Below are 8319 nucleotides of genomic sequence, written 5' to 3' on the forward strand. Positions count from 1 at the left end.
AGTTCCAGCTATGCTGTGGTGCCGTCATTTCCTTTCCTCCGTGGGCCCTACGACCGTAGCCCACACGTTCATTCACTTACAAGCCTCCGGTGACCTCACCACTTTCTCTTCATCCAGGTGAATAAAAAATAAATTGTTTTTTTAGTTGTTCCTGATTGCCATGTATTTTACTCCATCGCTTGCTTTTTTACACGGATTTCCTTTTACCACCCCCCTCCCTACCCCCCCCCCAAGCCTTTGCTGTGGGCTTCAGGCACCACACTCATTCAGTCCTCTCCTCCTGCAGAAAGCCACATCATAAGCATGATCTCCACCTTGGTCTCTTCTACTTGTACTTCTGCTTCTGCTTCTGCTTTTCCCTTTCCTGTGTTATGTTCTGTTCCTTCTTGTGTTCGTAAACACAAGTGTGCATCATCTGGAGCCACAAAGTGTCCTTCGTAAAGTAAAATTGAGTGTTGGAAATGGTCCCCACAACAGAGAACCTGTGAAGGAGCCTTTTGTTATGAATGGCATCACAGAGGAATCCTGGTAGATTTTGTCCATCAATATCCCTGTGTGTGGTTTTTTCACTATTATGTTATTGGGCACATAAGAGGTATACCTGCCACAATGATTAAAAAGTGGAGTAAAGTACATTAGCATCCAGGATTGTAAAACCCCACTAAGTTCTTGAGGTGAATTGTGGAGCAATTTACCATGTGTTGAGTGTTATACCTACATCAGTTGGTTTGCCAATTCCCTTCAAGTTAATGAACTTTAAAAACTGCTGTGGAAATCTAGTGTTCCATCTTGTATTTATAGCCCTGTTTTCCAAAGTGTCCCTGGCTCTTTTAAAGGTAATAGTGAGGTTTCTGATTGCATAAAATGGCTTTGAAAAAAAAATAATAATAATAATAATAATGATCATTACCATTGTCTATGAAACTATGGAGGAAATTTCACATGACCCTCAAAGAGTTGAGATCATGACATATGATCCACATCTTTTCCTTGGATGTTGTACATTCTTAGTGTTATATTTAAAAGGTTGGTGGATCATGTGAGAGTTTGTGCCACTAATTGTTCCCCTTTGATTGAGGTTTGATTGCAGTATCTGCATTCCTCCAGTCAAGGAGGAGTACCACACTGCTTCAAATTTGCCTTGGACTCGATGCAAAAGAATGTCCTAAAGACATAACTTGTGGTTACAAACTCCAAGGTGGAAGATGCTTCACCCTTCCTGTTTTTGTTTTTTGTTTGTTTGTTTGTTTTTTTTTTCTGTTGTTTTTTATTTTATTTTATTTTTGTTTTTCCTTCATCTCACATGTATGAGAACCCAGTGGCATATGGACATTATTTACATCTATCCATCCACTTCTTTAAAATTGAATGAATGAAATTCTGGATTTGAAAGGTTTGTGTTAAAATTGGGTCAGCAGAGAGGAGTACTTTGCAGAACATGCTTGTAGTGTGTGTGTGTGTGTGTGTGTGTGTTTTTATTTTATTTTATTTTATTTTTTAAATGTACATCTGTTGAATATGATTCCACTCTCATGTATAAATAAAAATTCATGAAAAAACCTTACGAGGATGTTGAAGTTGGGATCAGGAGAAGAATTCAACAACTAAACAATTACCCTCATTCATCTGAACAGTCCTTTTATTTTGATTAATTTTGTTTAATCTTTTTTCCAACTTGTGGAGACTTCAACTAGAGGACATAATAAGATGTAGGCTTATGCACTCTTCTTCCTCTTTAGAGTTTGTGTTAAGCATCTCCCCTTTTTGTGTATTTAAGAAAGGTGACATGTTTGTTTCCTTGTTTGTATATCATGTGGTTTTGGAATTCATCCCTGCTCCAGCATCACCATCAACGAGCTATGTGTGGTGCTTCCAACACGTGGGATCATGGCAGTGTGTGTCGGCACTACCCACAATTTTTGTCAATCTTTGTCCAACTATTTGAAATGACGTTTTTATTCTCTTAGACTTGATGTTGCTTTTGTTAGGTTCTCCTCAACTAAGAGGGGGGGATGAGAAGATGACACCCTTTGTTTTCATTGATCTTAAAAAATGTTTCATCTTTAGGTAGTTTGGAATCATTGTGTATGAATACTTATGAAAAAATGAATATATGTTGAATAAAAGAAAGTAATATAGATACACTGCTCTTAAGATAATAATAATAATAAAAGACACTGTGCAATTTATTTACTTGTGCAGAGAATATGATGATGAACACAAGTCCCTAGCCTGGAGCTACACACAACACACACACACACACACATATATATATATATATATATATAAGCATAAAAGCTCCATCCATTCCTCTGACAAGTAATATGAGTCTGGTCTTCTTTCATCACATGTTCCATGCAAGTTTTTCATCACCAGGATGAGAGAGAGCGACGTAGAGCTTGTCCCCATCTGCATCAAAATTGAATAGAAATTCTACTCTCCTTCCCAAAAGCTTGGAGGAATGGAGGGGAGGTGGGTTGTGAAATCGTGAGCATAAGTTTCATTGGAGGTCCACAGTAGCTTTTATCTTTCTAGTTAAACAGCAGCACATTCAGAATGTCCTGGATAGAGCTAGCAAGCAGGTGGGAGGAGGAAACAGAAGGACACGTCCGTCACGACCCCTCAGGAAGAAGACCAGCGTCGACGTGGACTTGCCCGAAAGCTGAAAAAAAAAAAACAAACAAACAAAACAAAACGCTAAATCTAGCATGTGGGGAAAAAGGGCTATCGAATCTAGAGGGTGGAGGCATAGGATTCTAAGTGTACCTTGTAGCAGTAGCAGTGGCAGTAGTAGCCCACACACACACTCACTCCTCCCTTTCTTATAGCCGCAACGCATGTCTTGAGTGGGCAGCAGGCCTTGTGGGTAGGTCGGAAGGTGGGTAACGAAAGACGCAAGCTGTAGGAAAGCCAGATGCCAGTCGGTCATTAGCACATGTCTCATCCTTGTCACTGCCGCAAGATACCCGGCAGGCCCTTTACTCACAGCAGCGCCCATATATTTCCTCCCACTGCCCTATTTCCAAGGCCACTCACAAACCTTGGTGATTAAGATTCACTTACGATGCGGAATTGGGTCTGACTATTGCATGCAGTCAGATTGACCCATTTGGATCAAAGGGACGTGGAGATAGGATTAATCTCTTCTTTCTTTATTTGTATTTTCTGATCCTTGGCTTTTGTGGTTTATTTTTTAATGTTGATAATGTCACATTTTTAATATTCACCATTCATGTGCACAGCATTGGAGGTTCATTTTGTCTTTTTTCTCCCATCAAGAAGGAATATTAGTCCGAGGAACTACAGCTGTTTCTGATCATTAAAATTTATATTTGTATAACTGCTTGTGTGTTTGTTTAGATAAATATGCGTATATAATACTTTTTGGAATGCACGAGCTTTTAAGTATTAATGGGAAAAAGATGGTCAACGTGATACCCACTTTGTTGATTGGGAGGCGTGTGGAATGGGAGCGTTATTACTCGTATTGTTGTTTTGTGTTATTTAGGATTTCCTAGTATTTTGGTGTGCCGAGAGAGGTGTCTGGGTTGGCACTTCCAATCAGTCAATTTGCATCCTTTCTGTCAGCTGCTGGCTACCGCCTGCCTGGCTCAACTGGACGTGCACAAATGCCCTGGCAGTCAGACAGTGGCCAGCAAGCCCTGCTCACACCTAAAAGGAAAGAAACCCCACGATGGGAAATGGGCCTCACAATCACACATTCAACAGATGAAAATACTACAATTCTCTCTTCTCTATTTAGGAGACATTCTTGTCACGCTTGGAGAAGATCTACTCATTCTTTTGCCCTTAGAACCATCTTTTTTTCCTATATTTTTACTTCGAGGAACGATGCTTAATGGAATTCAGGATCGCATTTATGGGTTCAAAGTCTCTGTGTGTCCAGCCTGCATACAATGACCAAGCAAGCCCAGCTCCACTGGAAAGAGATTGCCTTGCCACATCAGCTCATGCTCGAAGGTTCCACTCATCACTTGCCAACTCATCTGCCAGCTCACTTGGTCTCCATGGGAGTGCATGCGATTGGAAGAGCTGCGTCCCTTCTTTTCTTTTCTTGGTTGCTCTTTCTCACACACATAACAAGGCTCAACAGAGTCTGTGCCACCAACTTCTCTTATCTACTAATATATAAGTAAATTCCACAATCGTCAAGTAGTTTCCTTTTACTCCTCACTCTTCCTTTTCCCCAAGGCAGAGAGATTGACATATTGCTGCATATGAACTTCTATGCACGTTTTTATATATATATATATATATATATATTTATTTATTTATTTGTATTCTGTGGTCTGGTACCACAAGCCTTGCCTTACTTGATGCAAACAATATGCACCAGGTGGAATAAATGAGTTAAATTATTTTAATTCTTTAAAAAAATTCCGAAAACAAAGAGAGGGGCATCTTATACAAATTTGACCTGCCTGGGAGTGTGTATGAATGATTGATGGGCATCAAATGCAAATATTGATGAGATGTATACTTTTATTTCTGGATAAAGTCCTGCACAATTGTAAAGATATGAAACTCCACAAATCTGTCATATATGTGATGGAATATATATATATATATATATATATACACCATTCTTTTTTTTTCTTTTTCCCTTTCTCTGTTAGAGCAGAATAAAAGAAATATTAATTGACAGTTGAATAACTATTTAGCACAAACTGATAAAATAAAATAATAATAATAATAATAATAAAACATTGTTGGAGGATCTAGATATAGAGTTTGAGATGAGTGCATCTTTATGCCTTGTACTTAACACACATACACACCCTAATCAATGTATTGGGTATACTCCTCTGGCTGTGTAAAAAACAAATAAATAAAAAATAATAATGAGTGCATCTATTTTCAATCAACTTATGAAATATATTTATCAATCAAGATTGTCTCATTTATATATTTAGATATAATAGACAAACAAACATTCCATCCTGAAAATGTTGGTTTTTTTAACACAAGACTTTTTCAAAACTCCTGTAATAAGATTTCAGATTACAAGATTAAAGAAGTTAAAACAACCCTTCCACAGATTGATAATTGCATTGTGCTATTTGAGACATATGTGCCATTTGTGTTAATAACTGAAAACTTGCAAGTTTTTATATGGCAGGGAACATACTCAATTAACCTGCAGAGAGTTTAGCATTGTCTTATATTATTTCTTCATGAAGCTTGGCAATTAAACAAAATCAACATAAGTTTTAAGTGCACGGGGACAGATGCCCTTCAACTATGGAGTTAAAGATATATGCAAGAATTCTATATGGAGAAGAGGAAGAAGCAAAATTAAGGCGCCTTCCAGTGCCACCTGCTGGGATAGAGTTGGTAGCAAGGATTGCCATAAACCTTGGTGATGGTGACTGAATCCAACTCCCACACCTTTTATGGGTGGACCAAACCCAACTCCCACACCCACCAAAGATATAATAATACTATTTATACATTCAAATTGGCAACATTCAAAGATATTTCAAAACTATGTAAAAAGAAGAAGAAGAAGGAAAAACAAAAAAATCTACTCATCAACAATGTCAAAAAGACTATTATGTCAGTGGCACCAAGGCACACTGGTGTCACAAACCTTCATACTTCCCATTGGTAATTACTGTTTGTTTGTTTATATGTATTTTTAAATTTTAAATATAAATTTTAAATTAGAACTAAGAAAATAACATAATGATTTCCAAGGATTTACACCCTTGAAATCAAGAGCAATAAGAAAATTTTCATTGCTAATGGTTCAAAATGTGAAGTTTATTGTCACATGGTTCTCTTCTCTGTAATAAGCTGTGAAGCTCTTGCATGCCATGCTAGGCTTGTGTGGGGCTTCCAGCAGGTTTGCAATAAACTGATGATTAAGTTGCGTGAGTCTCATGAGTTTTAGAGTAATACACACCTAATCCCAACATTTGTGTGATTGGGAAATTAGTTAGCTGCTAACCCGTGTTTTAATGGTGTCCGTGATCATGGCCATGAGTACCTTGGGATCATGGGTTTGGCTTCACATATACACCAACTTGGAAGCATATTCTTTTTCTTCTTCTACACTTGGTAAGTATTCCTCTAAGTATCAGACCCCCCCCCTTTTGAGATTATTTAATTGTGTGCCTTCATATTCTTGATCATTACAAATGAATGGCTTTTTGTCTTCTGCACACAAAAGAAACGATAATGATGATGATGGTGATGACAATAATTTTAATTACACCTACAAATAAAAGGAATAATCATCTCATTTTGATATTTGAATCACCAAACACATTGAAATTCAATTTCAAATATGAAACTTTCATGCTTGAGCATTGAAAGATTCTTGTGCTTTGAGTTTTTTAGTTTTTATTTTGTGTGTACTGCAAGTGTCTATTTCCTTAGTTATTCAACCATTAATAATTTGTTGGCTGCTTGTCTTCTTCTTCATATTTGTTATTGTTGTTTCTAAAACAAGGGGCTCCAAAGTTCCTAAACCAAAGTTTTTTTTTTTTTTTTTTTTTTTTCCATTTTTTTCATTTTTTATCACACTCCAGATGGACACAATATATCCAACAACATTCAAACCCCTGAACCTCTTCACAAGAGAGGCATATATGATGCTCTTCTACCACTTGTTCTTTGTTGAGGACCCAGCATCCAAAACAAAAAGAAGTAGAAGAAAGGACCCACTCCTCTTTCTTCAATGAAATGGAGAGAGCTCAAAGTTGAAGCTTTGTATTCTTTCACCACATGTGTGTTATGGTTCTTGGTCAAGGCACAATACGACTCAAAGAGAGAGTTTGCTTTGGTTCCTGTTCTGGAACCAAAGAGCCCACTGTCAGAAGCCCTTTTCTGCAATACATAAAGGAGCTGAAATAGGTGAGTGTGTGTGTGTGTGTGAGAGAGAGAGAGTGAGTGAGTCTGCCTTGAGAAGGAAGTATACGTGGGTACATGTATGTGTGAAATCCATCATATCTCCATCAGTAGAATAGGAACAAAAGGTAGGGGCACATACACTCTTGTTGTAACAAACAAGCTGTCAAGGTCACAAAAGCAGCCCCCACATATTCACGAAGGATGGTTGAGGTCAAGCTCTGGTGACACCATCAGATAGGCAACCCACTTCATGGTTGCAACCAACAAAGCTCGGGTCAGATGCCTCCACACGAAACCCTTGTGTGCTTTGAAGGAAGGATCTTCCATGTCAAGTAGGTTAGGATGGATGCTTTTTCATTGCTTTGAAAGAACAAACCCAATTGGGTTTCTCCGTCATTAGACAATGATGTCTATTACAACTCATCAAAGAATTATGTCTATATATGTGAAGGGGAAAACAAAAGACAAACAAACAAACAAACAAACAAACAAACAAACAAATGTTTCTCTTGCAATGATCCACACAACTGCATTTGCTTTACCTTGTTTGTGTCCAATTACAATAGATTCCTAGATACAATGAATCCATTCTATGTATCAATTTGTGAATGAGTTTTGGTTTATTTATTTATTTTACTCCCTTTTTCTTCCTCATGAGGTAGGGTTGAATGAATGCCACGTAAGATTTTGCATAACTTACACATGTACCTTACTTGCAAGAAATGGCCTATAATTGTTTGGTGGCCCATCACAATTGCCATAACATTCTCCAACAAGGTCGAGAAAGCATAGTTTTCGGCGTTTTATTTGGCAAACAGGAAGTGTTTGCAGCTATTGTAATGTGATGTGGGGTGCACATGAGGTGCTTCTCTCTGCCTCAGAGGTGGTGGTGGTGCTTTTGACTCACACACGCAAGCATGCCCCTCAATGAACTTCAAAGAGCATGGTCCCTTGCAGATTGAGCCTTGTTGTGTTGGTCTCAACTCCATGGTTCAAATAATAATGCAATACTAAATTTTATACCAATTATTTCTTTTGAAAATTTTCTACATCTATTACAGTTTAAAAGTATGGGATTTAAAGTCCAAGTGATAATAATCATTATATGAACATGCACATGAAGTTGCACTATTTTGTGATAATGTCAATGAAGAAAACCACAAGATAATGTGACATTTTCCCCACTTCATAACAGTAGAAGATAGTTGAGCAAATTGCAAGTGGTTTTAATTGTTTTTATTATTTTTATTGCCTCTTTGTGAAAATTGGTGACCATCTTAGCCCTGACCACAAGGGATCCACAGTTCTACAGTCAAAATTCCATATCTTTCATCATAAGTAAGTAAACAATTTGAAATGGAGTTGAAGCCTCTTTATATAAAATGATGACTTCAAGAGACTTGATTTTATTTATTTATTTATTCCTTTTCCTTTTGTGTTCAT

The 8319-nt window shown here is 37.5% G+C and overlaps 1 long non-coding RNA gene across 2 annotated transcripts; it reads left to right on the plus strand.

Annotated features, from left to right (window-relative positions):
- Nucleotides 1-4095: 4095 nt before the first annotated feature.
- On the plus strand, nt 4096-7415 carry LOC112279357 (uncharacterized). Of its 2 annotated transcripts, XR_012217273.2 has the most exons (5): nt 4096-4173; nt 4358-4531; nt 5141-5628; nt 5960-6081; nt 6555-7415. It is a non-coding gene; the product is annotated as an uncharacterized LOC112279357 (long non-coding RNA). The 2 variants fall into 2 exon arrangements; XR_002969001.3 differs by having other exon boundaries at nt 5141-6081.
- The last annotated feature ends 904 nt before the right edge of the window (nt 7416-8319 follow it).

This window comes from Physcomitrium patens, chromosome 3, assembly GCF_059467195.1.
Source record: "Physcomitrium patens ecotype Gransden chromosome 3, ASM5946719v1, whole genome shotgun sequence".
NCBI classification, from domain to species: domain Eukaryota; kingdom Viridiplantae; phylum Streptophyta; class Bryopsida; order Funariales; family Funariaceae; genus Physcomitrium; species Physcomitrium patens.